Source organism: Manis javanica, chromosome 2, assembly GCF_040802235.1.
Source record: "Manis javanica isolate MJ-LG chromosome 2, MJ_LKY, whole genome shotgun sequence".
NCBI classification, from domain to species: Eukaryota; Metazoa; Chordata; class Mammalia; order Pholidota; family Manidae; genus Manis; species Manis javanica.
The window spans coordinates 152,129,527-152,157,096 of record NC_133157.1 but is presented as its reverse complement, the minus strand read 5'-3'; the positions used below and the strand labels follow the sequence as shown (position 1 = coordinate 152,157,096).

At 37.1% G+C, this 27,570-nt stretch overlaps 1 long non-coding RNA gene across 1 annotated transcript; it reads right to left on the bottom strand.

Moving 5' to 3' along the window:
- Positions 1-21,400: 21,400 nt before the first annotated feature.
- Positions 21,401-26,858, bottom strand: LOC140847928 (uncharacterized). Its single transcript, XR_012128212.1, has 2 exons — positions 22,690-26,858; positions 21,401-22,295 (listed from the first exon to the last, which is right to left on the bottom strand). It is a non-coding gene; the product is annotated as an uncharacterized lncRNA (long non-coding RNA).
- Between the last annotated feature and the right edge of the window lie 712 nt (positions 26,859-27,570).

Sequence of the window (27,570 nt, the reverse complement as noted above, 5' to 3'; positions counted from 1 at the left end):
AAAAATCAAACTTTCAAGAGTGGAATAAAATCATCTTTTATCATCTTAAAATAGTCACAAACCCATTAGCTGATAGACTGAATATTCCTACTACAACTACACCATAGCAAACCAAAATGTATTCTTTTATGCTGGCAAGTCCACTGAATACATGAGCTGTAGAATCACCACCCATGTGTGGCTATCCATTCATGGCCTTCCCTCTTCTTTTCCATACAGTCTATGGTGTTTACCACAGCAACTAGAGACATCTGTGCATTGCTTAAGAAAGAATACCTAATCTTCTTCCTCCCAAAAAAAGATAAGGAAAGATGATGTTACCAACTAAGATGGAAGAGGAGACCAGCTACCTGATAGTTCTTTACTGACAGCAAGTGCTCAAAAACTATCACACTGAATTTACATGGGTTCCATTAGTGGGGTTTTCTGAATAAAAATTAATTAATTAAAAATAAAAACAATGTACATAATTTTTCAAGAAGAAGAGATACATTCCTGAGAGTAGCCCCTGGTAGAACATTGGAACAACCCATGAAAAGCCCTTTAAAAAATTAACATGATTTGTGTTAACATTTACTATATGCCACATGAATATGTACCATGGAATTAATTAAGTTCAAGACTATGTAAGACTTGCAGAGATAAAAATTTCAAAACACCCAAATAGCTAAAAATACGCTAAAACTGAAAGGATATTGTAAGTAGGAATTATGGAAAATAATTAAAAAGTGAATGCCTTAAAATATCATGTAATATTTCTCACTGAAGATTGTATTTCTTCAAATAGAAAATGGTTTTTGCTGCTATTTAACTATTTTATTTGGTAAAATGTATTTGCTAGAAAATAATATATTTTCTATCAAAAATTTATTCAAAATTTAACAAATTTTGAAATTCTAAATTTTGAAATTTTGAATATCATAATATTCAAAATTGTATCAAAAACGCACTTCAGAAGCATATTTTATTTTTTGTATAATTCTTTGCTATGTTAATACACTTTTAGCTACTATATAATTTTATTTCCTTAAAAAGAAATTATAAATTGTTCAGAAGGAAAAACTTAAATATTTAAAATTTAGAAATACAAAAAGCTTTAGCAATTACATTGAGCCTTCATCTTCCTTCTATCTTATGAAAAATTACTGCATCATAAACATTTCCACCTTGAGAAAGAGTCCTATTTTCTACCTTGCATAAACAGCATGGAAGACATCTTAGATTACTGCTTATTCTAGTCAAAGAGGTTTAGGCTTTGAGAAACAGGGCAATTTCAAATTAGTTCAAGAAAATGGTGTGTGTGTGTGTGTGTGTGTGTGTGTGTGTGTGTGCACGGCAAGGATGTGGTTGATGGAAAGAGGTCATCAAAGACTCAGAGTTTGGACAACATCCAAGAATAGCAAATGCAGTACAAATGGGTCTCATGAGATTTGGAAAGCTACCAGGAACCTAGGTCATATTCTTTCACTTATAGGCTATGTGAGCTCTTGATTTTGCTTCTGTGCATGTACTATTCATTCAGTTTGTGTTCTCTATTCTTCAGTACCTCTACCAAATACTTTTCTCTGCTTCCTCTTTAATTTATACATGGCCCAAAAGTGTTCATTCCATCTCTCAAGACCAAATGCACTTCTAATTCTACAATATCCTACTAACTGACTTAAATGTAAAATTTTGCCCCAATTTCAAACTCCAAAGGAAAGAATCCAATTGGCTTTTATATATGTTGAAATTAGGTATTACATGGACTATTAAGACATGTCTATGTCAGGTCCAATCAGACACACTAAAGGAGAGTCTTTCATTGCAAAAGGGCTCTGGGTGGAACAGCAATGATTCTCTCTGAAAACCCCTTAAAAATGAAGCATTGGATCCATGTATGGGTTTTAGGAAAACATGGTGTTTATATAACAAGATGTAAGGAATCTATGAACCATCTTGGAGAAAGTCTATAGCTCTCATCGGATTCTCCATGTGCCCCACCCCTCCACCCTCCATTAAGAATCATTTATTTAAAGCAGTCTTTAGTCTTACTGCAGTTTGTCTGTTTTCCCAACTGCACTTTAAATTGTTGGTATCAGTTACTAAAAGCTACGGAGCAAATTAACAGTATGGATAATTATGAGGTAAAGTAGATATTGTAGAGTCATTTTTGTTGTGTTTTTTATTTTCTTCTTATCTATTAATTGCCTGGATAATTGCTTAATGTTTCCACTTCTACACTAAGTACATTGTTGGTAATAATAATATGAAATGAAAATCTGCCTAATAGGGTTTCAGTAAACTAATCAATGAACACTTATTGAATACTTACAGTATTCTTAGAACTGTTAGAAGGTATAGAGTGCAACAGAAAAATCCCAGGGCATATTCCTAGAAATCTCACAGTCTAATTAGAGAAACAGAGCATCCATACATGAAATTGCTTCTGAGCAAGAACCATTATGAAATGCTAAGGTATTTGTGTGAAAAGGATTGCACAAGGTTTGAAATTTGATGGTCCTTTCAAGCTCCTCCTCATTTTACCCATCAGGGACCTGAGGGCCAGAGATAGAGGTTTAGCTTAGTAGCTGACAAATAGGAAAGTTTAAGCCAGGGCTCTTTCTACTATACCAAGATTGGCATTAATCATTGCACAAGGTGTTAAAAACCAAGATGTTAATATGGAAACACAATGAGGAAAGAAAGTTTTACAAACAGGTGGCCCATAGAGATGAGCAAAGAGGTAGGAAGACAGATTCAGTACAGAAAGCTGCCTAAAGAGAGGTAAGGTTTGTGGTGCAGAGGCAAGGCATGAAAATATTTATGATGACTCTTTTATCTGCTTTGAGATTTATGACCAAAGGCACTCAGCATCATCATGCATGTTTTTTGGTTAGGTTTGGTTTTAGACACATGCATTGAGGCAGATGCAGTGAAATTGTTCAGTGCCATGAAAGGGAAAAATATGTACCTTTCCCCATTTTGGTATGTCCATGTGTGAATTTTGTGGAACAAATTCAACTGGTGGCACCTTATGTTAAATTACATAATCTCCTTATGCCACTCAGTCATACTTTTTCCAGTTTTATTTCATATAACATTGAAATTTTCTTCACACACCTTGGATTTAATTAACTTATTTGCTTAAAAATTTAATTTTGAAATAGTATCTTAAAAACAGTATCACTAATATTTTATAACAGGATAGCTAATCAAAAGCATTAAAGACATCTGTCTCTTGGAATTGAATCTATACTTTTAACCTAAAATGATTTAAAGGGTTATACCCATAAATAAGCTAAATGCTTTTGAACAAAGATTGCAAAAGTGACCTTTTCCTGGGAGTAGATGTTATAATGAAACTAATTAAAAATATCATGGTTATAAAACCCCCATGGAAAACACAGGTTTCAGTAGTATCATACAAAAAAGAAAAATATGCTTTAAAACCTGTTCAAAATAGATTTTTTTGTTAGTTTATATTCTAATAGACACTGCTTCTTATTCTTTCTCTAAGACTATTAGTCTACAGAACAGAAATATGATGGATATGTATCAAGGCAGCACCCACCTCTGACTACTCTCCAATTCTATTAAAATTAGAGACTGTGTGGATAATAAATGTACCTTCTGTATTTTACTGACCACTTCAAAGAAAAGAAAGGAATAGATATCTCTGATTATTCCTTCACATATATACTTTCTGTTATCTCAGAGGTAATTGGCTGAAATATAATTATTCATCATCTATATTGAAAAATTTAAACAGAAGGGGCAAGCGGGTTTGCCCCCACCCATCCCCCTAGCACAAATTACTGCCTGATTCTAATTGCAATTTTACCACTAGTTGCTGATTCTTTTATGGGTGGTGAGGTAATCCAATCAGGTGGATTGGAAGCTCATGTTAAACACACCACACGTAGAAATTAAAGTATGACTGATGGGCTTAAAAGTTGTTAATCAATATGTAGAGATAGATAATTCAATTCCTTTGTGCTTTCCCCCTTCTAAATCATTGCCCACGATTCAGAATGAGAAATGAGAAATGAAGTTCTCATTCAATGTAAAGAAATATAGGTGTCAGGCTCACTTTTACCTCTTCTCCAGTTTTTCAGATTGCTAGTTGAATTAGGTTTGCTTAACTGTTGTTTTTGTTTTTGTTTCTTTTTTAAAAATCAGAGGCTTTGAGGTAATAGTATATTTACTAGGTATACCCACAGGTCAAAACATTCCAGCTTTCATTAATGTGAAGGTCTATATGACAGTTAATCTGCATCCACAATATATTCACTCTAAAATACACTGGGTTTATTTCCTGAAGTACCTTTTTAACTGATACATTTAGAAGCATGCAAATACACAATTATCTTTACCTCAAAGGCCATTAAGAGTCTACCTGCATCAGAGACAGGTAATAGTGGGCTAAACCATGATCATAAATTGGCAGTTTACCCAGAGTACAAGCACTAAGGCTGGGATGAGGCACATATGCAATTAAAAACATTCCCCAAATCTAAAGTATGTTTTCCTTTGAGAAATGTTCTTGGTTTTGGATGGTGTTATATATGGAATTTTCAGCTGCATGTTCTCTTGTGCATGTAAACAAGCCATCAAATTTGGAGACATATTACAAGATATCCAGTAGAAACAAATGGGCTTTTATTTTTTGATCAGCACACTCATTTTTCTTAGGACTCAAAATTAATGGAGCTTGGGAGAGGTGGAATCCAGATGGCTTTGTGATATATCTAAGAAGAATTTTGGTTTAGAAAGTTATTTACTTTGTGAAAATTATGTATTTTCTTAAAGATTTGAGTGAGATGGAAACCTTAGAAGAAAAGAAAAATTAGCCATTTTAAGCAATGATTTTTCTCTTAAGGCATGTTTAGAACACCAGTTTCAGTCCAGTAGGTTTGGGTTAGAATACAGCATCTGTCATTTTGTAGTAATATCTGATTTCAGAAAACTCATGAGATTCCTTCTGATCTCTTTCAAAAAAGTCAGCATATACAGATTGACCTAAAATACAAATTTGTTCTAATTAATGCTCAGTGGTTGGTAATTACAGTGTATGTCCATAAAGTGTTTTATTTGTGATCATTATGCTCATAAACCAAATTTTTGGTCTTCTGGCTTGGTCTCTGTTAATGTTTTCCACATGCTTCGAGTGAAGCAAGAACTTATACCATTGCTTAGATACACGGACTCCTCAATACTCCACTGTCTTGCCCTGCCTGGACCTCAGTACCCACCTCCATCCTTGACCTCAGACATTTCACATATCTATTTGTTTGGCCTCAATTCAATCCTGACCTTAACTCCCCCTTCAGGTATTATAAAATCAGACAATTTTTGCAATTGAAATTGAGTATAACACCATAGACCCTGCCTAGCCCATGGCCCCCACAACCTGGCATGGACAGACTTGAAGAATTAGTTTCCTCTTTTTAAGACAATGGGAGGAGTTATATTTGATCAATCTATAATTTATGAGATATTAAGATATTGTTGTTCATAATGACCATGTAGGAGAAAAATATATGGCAGAAGATGAAAAAATATATCAGAGATGATGGGGTAAAGAAAACACCACTTTAAGACCTAAGTCTAACTCTTACTTTACCAATAAGTGCAAATTCTTTCCTGTTAAATGAGGGTTTTCCAAGCTTATACTATTTTTTTTAATCTTATGTTTGTAAGGTATTTCCTTCTTTATACATTGAACTCTTAATTTTTCCACAGTGTTTAAGGACCATGCCTTGTACATTGCAGGCACAATAATAGATAATTGTTGACTAAGTGTGAGTAATAATAATAATTACTATAACTAATATTACTAATTATTACTAATAATATAGTTATTACTACTAATAATATATTATTACTGGAAAAATAATTTCTAAACTGAGGGTGGGAAATATTGCAAATAAACACTAAACTATGGGCATTTGATTACTTAAACAATTAAACCTTGGGAGAGAAAGAAATACCTTATATGAGTACTTAAATGTAGGAATATAAGAATAGCCATTTATTAGGATGTTCTTATGGCAAGTAGTGGGAATTCTGACTCAAATTGGTGTAAATGATCAAGGAATTTAGGGATGAGGGGACTCATGTATCTAAAAGTCCAGAAATCAGATTAGCTTCAGAAATGAATCGATTAAAAACATTTTAAAGGACTAAGTTTCTCTCCATCTCTTCACTGTGTTCATTGTGCTGGTTTCATGTTAAATCTCTTTCTCCTCATCTGATGAGACTGCCTGTTTCTTTATTCATGTTCAACAAAGACAAGACTTAGTTTTAGCACTCTTAATAAAATCCTGAGAGTCTCTCAAATTAGTTTGCCTTAACTCTAAGGCCCACTATGGAACCAATTATTTCTTCCAGAACATTCTATTTGGCTTAGCATTGGTCACATGCCCTATTTGGAACAGAAACAGAGAGATTTTTTCCTAAATCACATGGATTACTAAAAGGAATTAAGGATTACTGGGATGGGCAAATAGCAATGCAATCTGGTACTAGGGATGTACACAAAAAATGTCCTCTAAAGAACATTTCTGACTGATTATTGAGGACTGAGAATTCTTTCTTTGTGATGGTTGTTCAGGACTCCAATAGACCTTGCAAAGGTATCATTGTTTGGATAATCGTATATTATTTCTTGGACTATACGAATACTTGCTGGTTGGTTGTAGTGTCCTTAATGTGCAAATCGAACCACTTCATTTACTTTTCCCATAAGTGAGATACTCCAGGATTGATAATTCCCCAAAACAAAATATAATTACTGTGATTTTTATCTTCCCCATCCATTCCTTTCTTCTTTTAATATTTTTCATTAACATTCAAACTTTCAAAGTTAAATAACTTAAATAAGGAGAAAATTTCTCATCTATTTTGAGAAAGCTTGTGGATTTTTCCACAAGTTCTCACTGTTAGAGAGAAAAAATTAAGTTAACTGTCTCAAGGCCTGTGCAATTTCTAAACATTACTTTGTATGATGCTTCTGTGTACCCAACTTTTCATCACCCAGTTTCTCTTGGGCTTTCTTATAGAAATCCACATTTATAGTGAACTTGAACCCACTCACTGTATTTCTAAAAACATACATGAAATAGGGAGCTAAGATTTCCAGCTATTGTTCAGATAATCACTACATTTTAGAGGAAAAAGAGATGTTAGAAGACATGTAATCTTCAGGGTTTTGACCTGAGCATGAATCTCACAAAGTCTGTGAGCAACCAAAAATTATATCTGAGTGTTTGTGTCTATGTGTTTTATATTGGTCTTCTAGGGCTACCATAATAATATACCAAAGACTGGGTGGCTTATACAACAGAAATTTATTCTCTCACAATTCTTGGAAGTCAAAGATCTAGGTGTTGGAGAATTTGGTTTATCCTGCAGCCTCTCTCCTTGGCTTGTAGATACTCACCTCGTCATGTGTCCTCCCATGGCCTTCCCTCTGTGTGCATACCTCCCTGGCGTCTCCTCCTCTCCCTATAAGGATGCTTCTTATAATACAGCCATATTGTGTTAGGATCCCACCCTTATTACCTTATCTCACCTTAATTACCCCTTTAAAAGCCTCATCTCCTAATCAAGTCACCTTGGGGGTTAGGGCTTCAACATATGAATTTGGGGGGACACAATTCAGTCCATTCTATATTTACTTAGATTTTCCAGAATAAGGTTCCATACCATCATTAGATTATGAAAATGATATGTAACCATGAAATAGTTTAAGAACAAGTGCTTGGTCCAAAATTTCTCATCTTATATATGAGAAATCTGAAACCCAGAGAAAAAAAAATGGCCCCTCCTGGGTCACACAGCAACTTACTACTTAGCTAAGGTGAGAGCCCCAGTCAACCTGATACCTTGTCCAGTGAATATCCTCTGTGCATCTCTGGAACTAGTGCTCCCAATGACTGAGAGCTAATTTAATATTAATTCACAAGGCCAAGTTATTCACATGGTGGGATAGCTTGGCTGGACCTAAATTAAAATCACTTTGGATTATCACAGGAGAAGCAGTTAGTACATGATACTTAGGGCAGATTTAAGGAGATTGTGAAAAAGTAGAGCAGCTTTTATTTAGGGAGATGGTTCTCAACCAGCCTAATAGACTATCTAGAGGGAAAAGGGCCAGGTACAGCTGATAAAAAGGCCTTTTCAATGAAGAATCTCAAGAGATTTAGGATGCAAGCAAGGCAGTCTCAGTGACCAGAGAAGTATCCAAAGTGGGGAATGGAATTCTCTCCATTTCTACATGGAACTCAATAGTATCTTGTGAAGAATCTGCAAGGAGTCCCTCCCGGGACTATGGTAAGCTAAGAGGGGCAAATGGCAGCAAGGCCAGTATGGAGGTGTTTCTTCAAAGGGATTCTATTTCACAGGCTCCAGTGAAGACATCAAATGAAAGGAAAAGAGTAGGCATTTTTGAACATGTGACATGACCCTGGGTACTCCCAGTAATAACTGGGGTGAGTTTAATAGGAGTGCTAATGAGCTGTAGTTCTGCAGATAGGGGCCACAAGCAAGCCAGATTTGGTGATCACACTAGTAGGATCTCACTGATACTCAGGCTGGGAATGGGAAACCTGGGGATATTCTCTAACTTTTCTCTCTCTCGCAATATGTATATATATTACATACATATATACATAACACACATATTTCTTTTTACCATCTAATCATACTTTTCAGATGTGAGTGAATTCCTAATGCAATGCAAATTCCAGTGCAAATGAATACCACTGTCATTTACATTGCACTGAGAAAAACGTTGTAAATACTAACACTTTATTAATTTCCATTGAGTGGTGATAATATATGACTGTTAAGTGGCTCTTTTTTAGGATTAAATCATTTCCTTTAGGTGACCTGATTTTGTCTCCTACCACAAATGATTCACAGTGAAAATTAAAGATGCTAAATAAGGTCCCTTACATTGTATAGTTCCTATGAAAATAAGAGTTGCCACCTTGACAATTACAGGCCACATGAAGAATTCCATCCTTCTAGTACATCAAGCAACTATTTTCTGAAGTATTAAATAGTACATATGAGGGTTGAGAAATACAGTTCAATTTCCCAAAGTATCTGATATTGTTGAGAGGTAGTGAATACTAGTATATCTGTACTGACCTAAAGCACTCCTTATACACCTATTAAATTTATGCTCTGCCAGAACCTTGTATGGCTTACTGGCTACCATCTCTTCAAACTCCACCTCTATTCTGTGTATCAGGAATTTATGGGGAAAAATAATCAGGCAAAAGACAAATAACCTCTGTCCTAAGATTAGAGGTTCTTTCCATATTTCCCTTTGGGTTTGCCAATGCTTCCAAACCCCATGGTGCCCTGTACTCTAGGTCTTGCTTGCCTTTCACCTCAGCATGGTACTTGAGGCTTGCTTGACTCTTAAGAGTCAACCAACTTGCAAATCATCAAACGCTGTCTTGTCTTGCCTCCCCTGATAAATGAACTTGGGTTTTCCTTAGCCTGCTTTGACAATGGAGATCTGCCTGATATTTCAGCCCTAGATTCTCACTCCTAGCCCTGTCAAATGACCTCTCTTTATTTCTTCCCAAACAAGTTACCTAGATAAATAAAAAGCCATGTAATTGTAATTTAAGCCAACACTATGAATTTAAAACAAAAAAAAGTAGAAGATTAAATAACAACCTTAAGGAATAGTCAGCAATACCTCCTGGCCCTTCCTCCCTTTTACTAGCTAGAAAGAGTTGTGATAATGGCTATTATATCTGGGTATGCACATATACCAGCAGATTTTGGCATTTCCCACATATAATCTCATTTAATCCTCTCTTCCATCATCATAGGTGGGTATATGATATGTCATTTTATTTTACAGGTGGCAAATAAAAAGTACTATATCTTTCTTTCCCCCTACAAACAATAAGGAAAACAATTTGATTCAATGAATTCATACAACAGGGTGTCCTTTTAATTACCATAGTAATTCTTGCTTATAACTCAAATAAATTTTAGGTTTTGGGGGGAAGTTTGGGGATGCCACAAGTTTCTCCTTCAAGCACAACTTTCACTGCCAGTGTGATCAGTTGCTGAGGTCAGCTAGAAGGCATACACAGAAATAAGGACATGTTTATGGACCTTACCCCTGATTATTCTTATCAAGGGACAAGGAAGAGTGAATGTGTGGAAGGTAACTGGGTGGAAGGTAACTGGATTGTCCAGTGACCACCCTGGACTAAAATTGGCCTTGAAATATTTTAGGAAATATAACCAAAGGTACTGAGTAATTGCCTGAAGGAGGTGGGTGGGGGTGGAGTGGGGGGATAGCCAATGTTGTTTGCTCTCCACTGCCTTATAGAGTTTAGGTTACTCATTTCTTCTGCCTGTCACTCAGGCTTAGCTGTTGCATTTTGAGTTTCTCTTTGTCCCACAATGTGGTCAAGGGAACTTTCAAAGCACAGGGGAGGGGTCATTTTACCCTACACCCAGCCAGTCACACCCTTGAAGCTCAATCACTTTTAAGGCACATAACCCTCAGGGAGCTAGCATCAGTTCCTGCAGCAGGCTGTCCTTGAGACGGGGTATCTGGGAATTTAGGGGACTCAATAGGGGCTGCCCCAGAATAACACATCTCTTCCAGGGTCCCTTCTCCTCCTACAAAACTAAAAAAAATAATAATTTACCTTATAAAAGTTACAATAATTCAGGTGATTTATACAAATCCAATATGCTCTCAGCATAATAATGAATAAATTTAAGATCAAGCATCTACAAAAATTTATTGCACATTTGTTAGATTGCATCCTTTCAGGATATTTCAGCTTTGACTGTGCTTATCTGGCATAGTCACCTGCTTAAAGGCTTCATGGGTATTTTTAATGAAAAGAGAGGATGACCATGATGTCATCCTTACTACTCAAGGGAAGAAAATCAAGCCAATATGCTGAATGGGTCAGATGGAAACGTAGTCAACTATTAGCTTCAGGAAGAAAATTCGCAACATTAGGCTACTCCAGAAACCCCTCTCTGATACCTTCCTCCACAGAAATATCTAGACTTTGTTATTTTATCTTCCAGACTTCACAGGGCAACACAATTTCCAATCTGTGAGTCCCGAGGCCTGAACTGCCTCAGACTGATGGGAGCGTGAAGAGTGCGAGTGCTCAAAGCCTCCGCTGTCACCCGGATTCTGGCCAGGGTGTCTTTCAGTGACAGAAGTCTTGGACTCACAGTGAGTGCTCTTTATGACTGCTCCAACCAACAGTGAAAACCCAATTACTAAAGAACAAAACTAGCCTTCTAGATTTTGGTCTCTTGATTTCTTAACATGAATTCTTCTTGAAATGTTCATTGCTTTCAATTTGAATTGAAATGATTCCCAGCCTGCCTAATAACCCACAGTATAAATCAAACCCATTGCATATTTCCTTCCTGGAGTTAAATTTTGAGACTTTGAGAATAGTTTGGACTGCTAATGAGAAAGGGGGTCCAATTGGCTGAGACAGCCATGGATAAAGCTGTCAGGTTTTTTTGCTAGTCAGGGGTAGTAGTTAACAGACACATGATTTTGTGTAAGAAAACAATTCTATCACATAAGACTGAATCCGTGGAGATGGGTGTGCAGCGCTATAAAACCAGAGACAACTTCCTTTGCACTGGAACAATCACAGAAGGAGAACACGCCCCTATGACCGGTGACGACCACGATGAGCTCGTGACAGGCCGGGAAGACAGCGACTGAATAGCCTGAAGCAGTGGTGATGGATATCGTTTTGGAAAAGCCAGTACTACCCACAGAAAGAGAAGTTATGGCTACAACCTCCAGGATTTACCACCACTGGAACTTTCCTCTCATCACAATAGACTTTTGGGAATAATAGCTACTATCCAGGAATCAAAGTTTTAAGAATACTATGCTTGACACTGTTCTGACAATGACCCTTTTTTAGGCTTATGCACAGTCTTTACCGTAGCGGCGCTCAATTTTTATTGAAAGGATAAGTGAATATCTCCATTATTATTCTGTCAATAAATTGGGATATCTAATGCCTCAAAGAGTTCTTAGAAAGGTTTCCCATAAGTAGTTTTCATTATATATGAAATTAAAGTGAAGATACAACTGAACTTTAACAAAAAAGTTCTCTGTAGTAGCAGAAAACTTCCAATGTGAGCTGAAATTCTTTCAAACCAGTCTAAGGATTCAGCAAAATAATCCAGTATCCCAAGATCCTAGTGTCCCTGGTAGATCTATGGAAATTTTTCATAGTCAAATAAAGCTGTCTTGTGTTCAAGAAAGACAGTTAATGATTCTCAACACTTATTTCATAAAATGTATGCTTATAATTCTTATTTTTGTAACTTTTAATATAGTCTGATTTCATTTTTATTTTTCAACAAGTCATTTTTATTTAAAAATATTGTCTTCCTTTATATATTCCTCATAAATGTTGCCTGCCTTTATCTTTGAGTGACTATTAGAATCATCTTAAATAATTTGAAATAATAGTATACATTTGCAACATTATACAAAATATATAACCTGAACGTTTACTAGAAAGTATTCATGTTTTTTAAAAAGCCATACCCCATATGTATGTTTATATAATCTGAACTCCCTTTCATAAAATGTAATGGGTGGTGATGAGCGATAACATTCCAGTGGAAAGTGTTTATACATGCTGGTTAAGTAGCCAGGAATAGCACACTGATCTTCCAGTGGACTGGCTTATGGGTTGAAAAGGATGGCATCTTCAAAAAATCCTGTGTCCCCTTTCAATTTTTTAAGTAATAAATGCTGGAAATACTTTGAACCCATAGAAGAAAACCAAGATCTCACTAGCAAAAGGTAACCACTGATATTAAGGGATATCTCTCTTAGCTGTCTTTCATTCTAATCTGCTTATGAGTATTTGTTTCTCTATGGTATTGCCAACATCAGGTTTTTATAATTTTTTAAAGCTTCATCCATTTAACAGAGGACAAAGAACTAATTTTAATTATATTTCTTTAAGAACAAATAAGGAAGGACATTTTCAATGTTCCTTAGCCAGTTATATTTCTTCCCTTGTACTGAATAAAATGGTCCCACAAAAATGTCCATTTCCTACTCCCTGGACATTACAAATGTTACTTTACACTTTACATAACAAGAGGGACTTTGTGGATGTGAATATATTAGAGATATTGAGACGGGGAAGCTATCCTAGATTGTCTTGTTGGGCTGATATCATCTAGTGGTCCTAAACAAGAGGGACACAGGAGGAATCAGTTAGAGGAGAAGGTGGTGTGATAATGGAAGCTGAGATTGTAGTGATACACTATGAGGATGGATGTGGATGCTTCAAGCCAAGGAATACAGGTACCACTAGGTGTTGAAAACATTAAGGAAATGAATTCTCAGAGTCTCCAGAAGGACCAGTTCTGCTGGCATTTGGACTTTAGCTCAGTGAAGCTGATTTTAGGTTTCTGACCTCCATTATGTCAAGATTAATTGATTTATGTTGCTTTAAGACTTGTGGCAATTTGTTGCAACAGAAATAAGAAACTAATTCACTTTGTGAAATGCTTTTACCTATTTTTAATTGAGATGTTTTTCTTAACGATTTGTAGCATTTCTGAGTATATAAAGACAATGACTACTTTATTTTTATAAAAAACTTTATTGAATTATTATTGACATGCCATAAATAGTACATACTTGGTGTCCTATGTGACAAATTTTGACATAATTATGCATGTATGCATTTATACATACACATATATATCCATGAAACCTTCATTATAGTCAAGATATTGAACAAAGCCATTACTCCCAAAGCTTCTGACGGCCCCTTTGTAAGGCTCCCTACCACCTCTACCTGCCTACTTTCCTCAGGAAACTACTGGTTTGTTTTCTGTTACTAGATGTGTTTGCATGTTTGAGCATTTCATATAAATGGAATCATATAGCATATACTTCTACTCAATTTCTAGTGCTTTCAAATCACTGTTTTTAATAGTTTGTCTAGATTCTAATTGTTATCTCCTGGTGGATAGTTGACAATCTGTCATTATTGAGAGATAAACTCTAGCAGAAATATTTTGATAAAGAAAGGAAACATGATGTTTTCCTTGAACATGTTAACTTAAGGAGTGGTACTGTGATTTTATTCTGATTACTATGGGCAATTGCTGACAAATTTTAGACATAATTTAAATTTGTGTTTTAGAAACATATCACTCTAGTCTCATGCAAAGGCAGATTGAAGGCCAACTTCCAGGCTGGTCTCCAGGATAGATCTTTCCTCTTAGCTGTAGGCCTACTGAACAGCTCCTGCCAAACAACTCCAGTGAGTATTTCCAAAGCACTTTAAATTCATCATGTCCAAAACTAACTCATTAGCTTTTTCTCCAAATATTCTCTGTATCACCTGGTTTCCATGGCCTTCCGTCTATCCATTCTACAAGTCAGGAGGTCATTCTTGTCTCAGTCCTGACCTTTATCACTATCTCAAATACAGTTAGAAATGGTAGAAACTTTATGATTGCCAGTAATCTCTTTAAATATGTTGTAGGGTTCAGAAAGGATTATGAAAATGAAAGGCTTGTGGCTACCATGGTCAGTGAAGGGAAGGGACTGAGTAAGAAAAGTGATCACATGGAATGAATTGTGTGATAAATGTTTTAGAGAAGAAAAAAGAGTAAGTCTGAGTTCCTGGGCTTGGAAACTATGGCAAGGAAAGACCGAGAAAGTATGTGGGGCATGTTAGTACTATAAAATGATTATGGTCCTTAGCAAGGGAAAACTACTAAGTGGGGATAAATACGTCAAACACACTGAAGAGTATATATAAAGCACCAACATGCAAAACAAAAAAGACAATTAAGACTAGAAGTATGGGAGGCATGCAACAAAAAAGGAGAGAAGAAACATAAAGTGCTACTATATTATAAAAGATGTAAACAAATTTCTTAGGAGGCAACAGGTTACCAGCAGACTTTTAAATCAGAGTAATTAACTTGTCCATGTTTGTTCTTATTTGATTTTTAATTTTTATTGCTTTATTAATGAAGATAACTTTGTTGGTGTTGTGTAGGATTGAATGTGGTAGGTGGAAAGACCAAAGTGTTAAGAATATGATCAAAGGCCTTTGGTCTGTGAGAGAAGATACTGCTGTCTGAACTTACTCAGTGGTAATAAACCAGGGAGAAGAATCCAAACAAGATTTAAGAATAGTTCTGAAGTGAAATTGAAAAGTCATAAATTTAGGCATTGGGGAGAGAGAGAGAGAGAAGACAGATGACTTCAAGCTTTCTGGTTTGCATAACCAATAGAAGGAAACCAAATTCATTAACTGAAATAAACTGATTTCTGGATATCTACTATCAAAAAAGATTGGTAAGATTTGGAAAATGGGATAAAAGATAATTTTTTATGTATTTTATAGCCTGGTGATGATTTCCAATTACTAGTTGGATTGGAAGCCAAGACAAAAGCATAGATTTTTCATGTCTTAATATCTGTCAGGAAGAACCAAACCAGAATGTTCACCTTTTGTAGCAACTCAGTTAAATTGGTGGTGGCCTCCTGGAAACCGGGCTGAGTCTGAATTTATTTCCAGGTTCAGTGGTGGGGGGAAATGCTATGTTTGGTGATTCTTCAGTAATGGATAGAGAGAAAACAGTATTGCCATGCATCTCTGTTCTAGATGAGCATTTAGCATTAAGAACACAGGGAGAAGAGAAGATACTTAAAACAGAATTTTAATATATCAGTATTTAAAGTGATTGACAGAAGAGGTGATGCAGAGGAAAAGGGCAGTCATAGGAACTGACAGAGAAGAGAATAAAAGCAAAGCCAAGAAACGGAATTTTCCCTAGATGAAAGGAATAGTAATATTAACAATGAATAGAAAGAGCCCTTCATGGGGTCTGACAGGGATCAGTTCCAGCTTGAAAATTCTATGACTGTTCTAAGCCATCCATGCTTAAGAGAATGTCCCCACTCCCTTCTTCCACAGTTTGCACTGGATCCCTCGAAGACTTCTAAAATCAGAATAGGAGGCTATAAGAAAATTAATTACAAATACTAAATAACTACATTTCAATTAAACTTTTGGAATGTTCAGTTAAACATTCCTCACCTGATTTAGGGTCACCTGATGACTAACATTACATCTCCAAATTTGGAAATAATTCACATAATATAAATATGGTGAATGCTATTTGTAAATTACAATGAACAATCAATAACCTTTGTGTAATAAACATTGTATTATAACTAATAGGAAGTTAGCAAATAATCAGAATTTGTTTTCTCTGCCCCTGGGAAGTTTTCAACATAGCTGTACAAGAGTTGAAAGAAAGGATATTTATTAAGAAACTCATTTCTTAATAAAGAATGGATAATTTTTTAATTGGATAATTTTTAATTCAATCATTGGATAATTTTCTAAGTCTTAGGTAACACAACACAGTTAAATGAGCAGAAGAAAATGCACTTAATGAGCGATCAGCTTCAACTATGAAGTAGTGAACTAGATTTTTAGGAAAAAATAACCAGGGATGATGTATCAGAGTTAAATCAAGACAACGGAAATTTCTCTAAGTATTTAAACAGAATTTAATGCACAGTATTAGTTATGTAGATGATAGAAGTTAGGAAGCTAAGCCTGAGGAGAGGGCACCCATGACATAATTCAGAGAGTAGCTTTGGTAGGAAGCTGCTACCCCAAAGGCTGGAGAAAATGTCAGTATTCTTAGACTCCATGAGTCAGGGATGTTGCAGAAGACAGAACTACCATATAACCATCCACAAGGAGCTTAAGTCGTGGAAGAGATGGAGCTGCCAGAACACACCATCCACAACAGGACAGAAGGAAAGGGAGACACGCTCTGACTTTTTCCCCACTCACTCTTCCGATTCCCTTCTAATATCCTTCTAGCTGCCAGAACTATACTGAACCCAGTATATACCTACTGGAATGAATCCAGCCAGAAGCCAGTTGGGTGGAAACCTGGGAACTTCAGCCTGCAGGGAACCACCTCCCTGAGATGGGGAAAAGGACTAGAAATGGAAGGCAAGTAGGATCAGAACCAACACAGGACATGGAAGGAAAAATTCATATACAATGCTCTGTATATCTCATTCATGCTATATACACTCAAGAAATGTGTCTGAACCACTACAGCCCCTATGCTTCCTGAATTAGAATAGTCTAACTGCTGTAACAAATATGCCTCAAAATATGGAATGGCTCAAAAGCAGTAACAGAGTGTTGCTAGTTCAGTGAACAGTACTGGGCAGGTGAACAGGGAAGGACATTTGTCTTCTGGTCTCCTTACTAAAACTCAAGCTGATAGAAGTGCTGTGATCTTCATCATGTGACTCCCTGGGCAGCTCTGGTGATTGTGTCCAAGCCTGTCATTCAGAGGTGTGCACACGGGGTGGCTTTCATGCAGTAGATCTGGAAGCATTGCTCATCATTTTTTATTCACTCCTCATAGTCTAGAACTCTGTGTAGTGTTCTGCCACAGTCACTCACAGGGGGACTGGGAATTTTAGTTGACCTGTGTGTTTGGTCGCAGAGAAGAAGGTGAATTTGGAATAACGAACGGCCTCTGCCCCCATATCTTTTTATAATCAATATTTCATGATTCTCCTATTTCAAATAATATAATTACAAACATGGTTAAGAATCAATAAAGTCCCCCAACTATCATATAAAGGTGACATAAAGGGGGAGTTTTGTAATTTCCATGTATGAATGCATCCCAGGGCCACACTGGAAGACAGGACAAAGTCTTCGCATGTTTGTATCTGGACATAGATGGTCTACTCTATGCAGACAGATAAAGGAGTGCTGTGTTAGTAACTCAAATGCCACAGACAACATAGCTATAAGCAACATGATTCTCTCATGTGGTGAAAAACTTCTGGTAAAGCTCCAAATAAAACAAGCAATTGTTTCTCCTATTTATAAAATAGCCATATTCTAAAATTTTCCATGTTTATTAAAATGGTTCCAAGTGTATTATGTGTTTGTATGTAAAATGGTTTGGCTTAGAGAAACATCAACATATGTATATAAATATAATATAGAATATAAATTTACCCTATCTGAGTATCCAGTGAGGCCTGTGACAGCCATGAGGGCTGAAGGGTAAGTTTCTGTGTAAGACACTTCTGGTTCCTATTATCAACATCAACCATATACAGTGCTCTGTATATCTCATTCACGCTATATACACTCAAGAAATGTGTCTGAACCACTACAGCCCCTATGCTTCCTGAATTAGAATAGTCTAACTGCTGTAACAAATATGCCTCAAAATATGGAATGGCTCAAAAGCAGTAACAGAGTGTTGCTAGTTCAGTGAACAGTACTGGGCAGGTGAACAGGGAAGGACCTGTCATTACAACAGCAATATCCTCTACAAATGTATAAAATGCTCCCTTGCGGGTTGTGCTGTCCCCCTTGAGAGCCGCTAGGTAGAGGACTCATGCCTAACCTAGAGTCGGCTGAAGTTTTCTGACCCCTTAAGGTACAGATTAATTGAGACCCCATTCACACAGCCCATAGGTGTCCTTTGTGCTGCCAAAAGTTGATGAGAATTTGCAGGATAGAGGGTGTTGTTCTCAGATTACTGCCCCTGCTAATTGAGCCTGATTTAGCCTGGTCTGCAGATCATCATTCATTTATGGAAACTGTATCTGTTCTCTGCCTTATCAACCTGAAAGTGGAATACTGTTGTGTTCTTCAGTTTCTGGAAGAAATCCTCCCCATCCATAAACACTTTCACGTACCAATCACATTCACACAGAGAATGGGCTTGTCTTTTGCACAGATTTGACTGAATGTTTGGTAAACAACATTGCAAAGACACAAATAACGATTAGGTTTTAGAATTAGAAATACTATATAAAAATTTCAACATCCATCCTCAATTGTTTCTCTTTCTGCTTTCACAACTCCCAGTTTGCTATTAATTTCTAGTGCAGAACCATACAATTGTAGTGGGTTTGTGTGTGAGTGTGTGTGTGTGTGTGTGTGTGTGCATGTGTGTGTTTTTCTGTGTCTGGCTATTCAGACCTTTATTGTCTGTCAGGGTGACTCATGAGAATATTTTCTAGTGCTTTCCTATTAGCAATAGTTGCCTCTCTGATTCTCCCATTAATAGAAGGATTATGTTGAAATCTATGTTTTCATTTGACTTGGTGAGTGAAGCTGATTTCTAGAAGTGTCCATCCATTCAAATGTTTTTAAGGCCCTGGAGGCCTTGTGAATGTCTCAGTTGGGGGTCAATAATCAGAGGGTGTAAGTGGTACAGTGAGGAACCAAAGAGGAAGGCTCTGCATTAATATCCAGGGGGTGACAGGGAGACTTATTTACCAGTCTGTATTCACCACCCATTTATGTCCCTCTGCTAAAAAAAACCCATTTTGTTTCCTACATATATAAATACAACACCAGACATGGTTTCTGTTAATAGTCAAGATTACCAAATGAGAAAACAAAGACAATGCTTGGGCTGAATGACGATAGAGGACAAGGCACCTAGGCCTCACTTAGAAGGGTCTGTGAGCTCTAAGCACTCCCAGGAAACCCTTTTTGTAGCTATGCCACCTGGAGACCCTGGATGAATGGAATGAAAGCAAAGTCCTTTCAGACTGCAGAGTCCTAGGAAAACTTCCGGAACATGGGAGTTGTAGTTGGGAGTAGATTGTGCTCTTTTCCACTAACACTCTAAGAAATAAGTTGTTATGACTTATTTTTTATAGTTTACATAACCTAAGCCTGTCATCCTACATGTGTTATGATATCTTTTCAGCTGAAATGCCTCTTGTAATAATCAGAATTAATTTCAATGAGATACAGGAAGAGGGAACCTGAAAAGTTGACCTGCAATTTCTGATTTGGAGATGGTTCCCAAGAGCTCTCAACAGGTAATCTTAATCTTACCTAGTGAACTCCAGGTAGCTATGGCATTTATCACCCACCTACCAGTACAAGATCTGTAGTTGCATTTGGGACCAATCAATATCTCATCACCACAGTGAGATCATGCTTAGATCCCGCTAATATCCAACATCAGAATCAAGCCAAATATTCACTTAGGAATGTCCTAGGTGTCCTCACTTCTGTGTTTGGGCCTACATCGTAATAGAAGTCCAGAAAACAAAAGAATAAAACATCTATAGGCCATTTTTACCCCATATCCAGGGTTAGACAATCTGAAAGAGCAAAGATATCTAAAGGGATCAGCAGAATACTTTTTGCTCTTTGCAGACACCAGTGCCAGAGGTCCTCAGAAATGCCTTTGCCTGGACTCTGGGAGGTCTGGATGGTGTGGGAGAGAGATGTGGAAACTGAAGCAGCAGAAATGGTCAAAATAAGAATGTGGAGCACAAAGAATGCTAGGTCAAGTAAATGATAAGCTATTGGGAATTTTTTAACCTGGAATATATTCATGACTAAGGTTGTGCTTTAGAAAAACAAGCTAGAATGGATGTTAGTAATAGAATGTCATTTCATATTGATAAAATTCTCAGAATAATTGTTTAATTTTGCATTTTGACTGTGGCTATTGGCTAATTATACTTACTTGTATAGTTATATTTTAACCTTTAAAATTGCTCTAAAATGAACCAAAGTAAAAATGTGTTCAAAGATTAAGAGAAAAAATTTGAGAGTAACTCTTCAACAAAAGTAATCTCACTTATACTTACTGCTATAGAACTTTTTTGGATATATGAAATTCTTTCTGAAATTCTGTCATGTCACTGATGACAATTTTCTGAGCTTGTCTGCTAAAATCTGTGAAATTCTACACTAACTCCATAACCAATTTCAGTATACAGTTTACCTACTTCCAAAAAGGATATAAGGTGGCTTAAATTGGTGGATAGCTTTAGAAGAACAAGTAAAATATGGTTTCTTTATACATGAAAATGTTCTGAACTGTTTGTGATATAAGGGACATATGCCCAACATTCAAATACTAGAACCATAAAAAAAATCAATCTCTTATTAGCTAGATAAGAATTAGGTCAAAGAAAACATGCTTTATGTTTTAGTTTCAGCTTTGATTTCATTTTAAAAAAACTGGGAATCAAAACTATCTGTGACATATCTGGGACAAACACACATAAGCAAACTGATTTTATTATACTGCATCATTTCCTCAGGAATAATCACAGAACCTATTACATATCTTTAAAAGAATGAAGCTATTCAGAATTGATCTCTTTAGGCTAACATGGATTGGCATAGTATGTCAGTACAAATCCTATCATTTTGGGAAATCTCAAGATAATAAAATAATTTAACTGTATGTTCTATAAAATTTAAAATGTCATTTTCCCCATCTTTTGTTAGGGTGCAGGCTTCCGAGGCTTCCCCAGAGAACAAAATACACAGGCATAGAGATGTAAATTCAAGCAAAGTCTTTATTCAGCCAACTAGTTGGGGTCCAAGTCAGCCCAATGCAGTGGGTCTCAACAAGGACCCCGAGCACTCAGAGCCAAGGGTTTATATAGCAATTTCAAAGCACTTAACTCATAGCAATTTTCTATAACTATACATTATTCTTGCAAGACATATATCCTGGGGTTAAGCAAGGGCAGGGTAAGACTACTCCTCAATGGTTAGGGAGGTTCTGCACGATAAGCTTGGTATGTAAGATTTACTGACCAAGGTTAGCTGACCAAGGGTCACAGCTGCCCACCACCCGGTGCTCATGATTAACTTGTTTTTCAAGGCCTTACCTAGTTCTAGTTTTTCTTTCTAAGTCACATACTCAGAAAATGGCTTCTAGGCCTTTAAGATGGCTATGCTTATGCTAACCTATTTCTATTCTTACATTCCCCTCTTCTTCTTGTATCTATTTCAATCATGAAATTAGGGGTCATCTGTTTGGTTAACACTCTGATAGTTCTGTCTCAACACTATGATTTGCACGGTGCTAATGCGTTCTTTGATAAAGGTAACACATGGAGTGACTCCGGTTTGGCGGGCCTACTACTTGTTAGAATAAGCTGGGGTGGTGCTGATTACTTCTGTCTTGTTGTAGAGGGAGGTGTAAGTTTTAGGAACTCTCTCAATGCAGGTTCTTTGCCTACTTGCAGAGGATAAAGTGAGTCTCGGTCTTTGTCTTCTACAGATAGGGACTCTAGCTGCTGCTAGGGAAAAGGGGCGATGACCGCTCTGGCTGCTTCGTGCTGAGAAGGGGGTGCAGTAAAGGGTGCAGCTAGGTCTCTATTACTGGTCAGTTGAGAGGGCTTCAGAAGGCTGGCGCTTCTATTACTATTTGCAGTTTTGTGGCTTCTAGGCAAGATAAAACAAATTGTGTTATTAGGTTATGTAGCAACATCTGGAGTTGGATTTTCTATTCTGGAGGCTGCAGTTATTGAAACAATACTTTTCTCTAAAATCACTCTCATTTTTATTAGAAGTAACCAGGTTAAGAAAATAATTAACAGCTGGCTTGATCATTTGCACAAGTGCAGCAAGAAGAGCAATTGATTACACAGGCTCTTTTAAATATGCTTTGCTGGAACTTTTTATAAGGAATTTCAGATTGAACTTTTAAAGGCCTCTTGAGGCCAGACAGCCAAGCTAGACTCGCTATCAGGCTTTGCCTGCAGTACTTGTAGATTTGGATGAATTCTTCTCTTCTCGAGGTCTCTGAACCTGCTAGGAAGTGACCTTCTTTACTCACCTGGTAAGGCTGCTGGGAACTCTGTAAGCAAGGTACCAGGCCAGTTCTTCCAAGGGGCTTTGTTGGCTTTATAAAGTCAATCTTAGTTCCTTAAAGTTGTTCACATCTGAGTCTATGCACATGTCTCTCAGGTATGACATTCCAGTCAAAGCCCTGGCAGTATAACCAGTGTTCTTAAGTAGTCTTCTCACAAGGAAAGCAGATTCTTATTGAACTCATGCAAATAAACATACTGCCATGGAATACAAAAACAGTCACTGAAAGTTTTTAAACTCTGGAGGGATCAGGTAGAGAGAAGGAAGTTTCAATTCTGCTCATAAAGATAGTTATTTACTAAACTGTTGTCAGTTTAAGAGAACAAGGTTAAAACACTTTATCAGCAACATTTGAAACAAAAAGACACAAAATCATTTTCTTTAGTTTATGTAATCTTATGTAACTAATACCTGTTCTGCTGAAATCTAGTTCTTTACCAGTTTAGGGATAATACTATAAATGACAAAAGACTTACAAATGACAATGGTTAAAGATCTGATGAGAGCTTACTGTAAGACAGTTGACATAAGGAAATTCTGTTATTTCTGTAATACAAAACATTTAGTAACAAAGTTTAGCATCATTCTCTTTGACAGTGCTTTCCTGGTAAATAAATAAATATATATCAGATAAATAAGCCAAATTAGTCAAATACTTTCTCTAATGAGAAAAAAATTCTTCTGACATGTTCCAGGGGCCCTCTGGAAAATATCAGAGTTAACTAGAGGTAAAAGCACTTTTTTTTGAACTTAGCATAAGTGTCCAAGACCAGATACAAAAAAAGCAGAGAAAGTGCTTAAGTCTACAGGTCTTCTTTGAAAGCTTCAAGAATGTTTTACTCTTTAATAGTAGATATAAGCTGCTATGCAAATTCTATTAAAAGCTCTAAGATCATTTGCATTAAAAAAATATGAAGAGTCCTCTGAAGGACTACTACTAGTAAGATGGCAAACTTCCGGCTTCTCTTGGGGGGGGGGGGGGCCTTGGTTTCCGCCGGCGCCACCTGAAGCCCAATCACCTCTCGCTCCCCTCCCAATCCCAGCACCTAGCCAACAGCCACCAGCTCCGTAGAAGTGACACCTCAATCAATTCATGCCCCTTCCTATATAACCTAGCACTTTTCCCTAATAAAGCGGAACTCTCCGGTTAATTGCTGCTATGTGTCGCTCCTTTCCTTTCATCCCCCATGTTTTTTTTTTTTTTTTAAACATACAGCATATAAATTAAACAAGAAGACCTGGTGGTTGTCAAAAAAATCTATTACAACCTTTCTCAAAAGTGGTCACACGTTTGTCCATTTAAACTTTTACAGTGAAACTTGTTTTTCTGGGAGAAACATAATCTTGTCTAGATTCTAGTTTAATTTTTAAGAATAAATTTTGGTTTGTTAACTAAGTGCATTTAATCAGCTGAAAAAAGCTTTGTTACCATTCTGCTTAGGTGGATAAATTAAGAAAACAAATAATCAGTAACAACTTTAATCATTTGTTGGTTAGAGATTTTTCCACTTATAAAAATATATGGAATAAATAATTCAATTTCTCAGGCCATGCAATCGTTTTCAATAACAAAATATTTCAAAGGCAAATAAAGCTTATACAGTTGTTAACAAACTTTAGCTTTTCGTCTTTTTAATATTACGATTTCATTTTTTTTTTTTTTTTAATATTCTGGCAACTCACTGAGACTTTAAGCATGAGAAACTGCTTTGATCTTTCAACATTAAGAGCAGACTAACAGTTAAAGAAAACTGTTTAACTAGAAACAAGATTCTAATTTTGCTGTGCACTTGATATCAAGACTCACTTGCTTTAATTTCACTAGGCACGACTATATCTGTAAGAATATAGTAATTTATTCTTCATTTGCCCTATGGTCCCAAGCACATAAGCCGGTGAGAATTAGCCTGGGCTTGCCTGCGGCTTGACTGGGTTTATCTCACTTAATCTCTAAACATCCTGACCCTCCCCCCCAAAGCAACAGGCTGAGCGGGTCTTCCACAACAAAAGGCACCACGCTGTTTTCTCTCTTTAAACAAATAGCTGTACTTTAGAACAAAGTTACTTTCTTTATCACAAAACACATTCTTTAGCATGCAGAAGACTTTTCATTCTTTATACTTTTTCTTATTAAAACATACATTTTTTAGCATAGAGAAATGTTTTATTACTTTAAATAGTTTTAATTAAAACTTAAAACCATTAGAAACTTTAATTTCTAGTGAACACCGAGAAGCAGGCCATTGTAAACTGTTAAACTAACATTCTTTAGATTGACAAATTTATGAACACATTTTATAATTTCTGTAACCATGAGCTTTACAGCACAATCTCTCATAGAGTATATCTTCTTAACTTAGCAAAACTTTAAGGTTTTAGGTTTCTACAAAGATTCTCAGGCAGTAGGTAGGTATACACACTGTAACACACAATTAAAAAGAGGTTCACTTGCTTCAGTCATTTAGTTCACTCATTCGTAACAACTATTCTAGATTACTTACAAGACCTTTACTGAATATTAGACAAAGCCAAGCCTTTAAGCATTTTATTTTTAAAAGATTTAGCAGATAACATGACTTAAATGACCTCAGGTAAATTTAGGCAGCTGATAACTACAAGGACATGCCCGCCTCAGGCAAACTCAAATTAGCATTAATGCTTAACACTTTTTATCAGGTTTTCTGGAAGTTTTAGAATACCCAATTTTCACAAGCGCTTGTCTTTAAATCAATTTCATTAATACCATCCGGAGGTAGAAAGATATATTCATTTACACACTTAGGGGGTCGTCTGAGTCTGTCTCATGGTGAGAAAGAAGGAAAAAGAATATGAGGGAGACAAAGGCGAAGGATGAAGATGCCACTTCAAACAAAATGACTGTTGTATGTGCTTGTGAACGAGTGCCTGTCGTTGCACAGTTTTTCTTCCACGGGGGACGCGAATTTATCTGGGATTCGCGGCTGTGACCCCCTTATCCTGTCACGGGAGTCTTCTAGCGGCGGGCGCCCTAATGGCTCTTAATTGCCCGACCCGTGCCCGCGGGGAATGATGTAGTGGCAGAAAGGAGGAACGGAGAGAGCAGGAGAACCTTAGAACAAGGAAATTTAAAATGAGAAGCGCAAAAAAATATAAACTGAAACCAAAACACAGTAAAACAGTCAATGATAACACCAAGCACACACACACCACATCTGATCGCACTCGTTCGGACCGGTCCTTCTCTCACTCTGGTGCGCACCACACTCACCACTTTCAGGGTCTTCAAAAACTCTCGTAATTCTCCTGAAGGGCGTCCACTCGGACTGCCGCAGGGTGACGAGCTCGATCTTTTCCTCCTCGGGCGCCAGTTTTCTGCCGATCGGATTTGCCTTCCTAAGGCCGAGTCACTCGGACCCTAGGGCCAGGATTGGTTACCTGGGCTTCACCCAGGGTCGCTAACCTGGGGGCCGGGACTACCAGCCCGGACTTCCTCACTCGGGACCACTAACCCGAGACCATACACGGGATGGCGACTCCCGCTTTATAATGGATTTATGCAGACACGAGGGGGCGACCCTCGAATTACACTGCCCCGTCCGGACAATTAGACCTTGCCTCCAGCTGTCCTTTGTTCTCAGGGAAGCTGCTCGTATCCCGGACGAGCCCCCAAATGTTAGGGTGCAGGCTTCCGAGGCTTCCCCAGAGAACAAAATACACAGGCATAGAGATGTAAATTCAAGCAAAGTCTTTATTCAGCCAACTAGTTGGGGTCCAAGTCAGCCCAATGCAGTGGGTCTCAACAAGGACCCCGAGCACTCAGAGCCAAGGGTTTATATAGCAATTTCAAAGCACTTAACTCATAGCAATTTTCTATAACTATACATTATTCTTGCAAGACATATATCCTGGGGTTAAGCAAGGGCAGGGTAAGACTACTCCTCAATGGTTAGGGAGGTTCTGCACGATAAGCTTGGTATGTAAGATTTACTGACCAAGGTTAGCTGACCAAGGGTCACAGCTGCCCACCACCCGGTGCTCATGATTAACTTGTTTTTCAAGGCCTTACCTAGTTCCAGTTTTTCTTTCTAAGTCACATACTCAGAAAATGGCTTCTAGGCCTTTAAGATGGCTATGCTTATGCTAACCTATTTCTATTCTTACACTTTGAGTATTGTCATGCTGCTTTCAAATCCAGTATCCACATCTCTTAATCCTCAGCTCTCACCTTTTCTTACTTTCGACCCATCCCTTTCTTCCTCCCTCCCTCTTTGCAATCTTTATAGTCTTTTCATCTTTGAAATGAAATTGGAAAGCAGAGGCAGCCAGAAGAAAATACATGGTTCATTTTCTTCTAAATATACTCAAATTTCTATTCAAAATAATAGCTTCCTTCTATAATTGTTTTAGAAGCAGTAAGCTGACTCACAAACCACAGCTAATAACTAAAGCAACTCAATTTAGTCCTAGATCTAGTAACTGCCTAAGGCACTGAGTGCTAATGGTGAGAGAGAAAGCCACAAAGAATGTTCCAAAGGGGGAAAACAGCTACAATTAAATTGCTTGGTTAAGCCAATGTTTTACAAGGCATAGACTACAATTATATGGGGGCCAAAGTTGGCAAGGTGTAGAGGGGAGGGAGTGGAGAAGGTCATTCTCTATTTTGTTCCTCACACTCTGCACAGATTGAAACTGGTCAAGGCTTGGACGACTGATTGGGCTGTGGGCACTGGGACAGAGCTTTCAAAGTAATTAAGCTGTGAGTAGTTTTTGCTGTAGCTTCATAGACTCTCTAGGACACATAAGAAACTGACACCTCAAAAAACAGAGCTGGAGTTCCTGGGAAGATTTTTGAAATGTTTTGAATTTT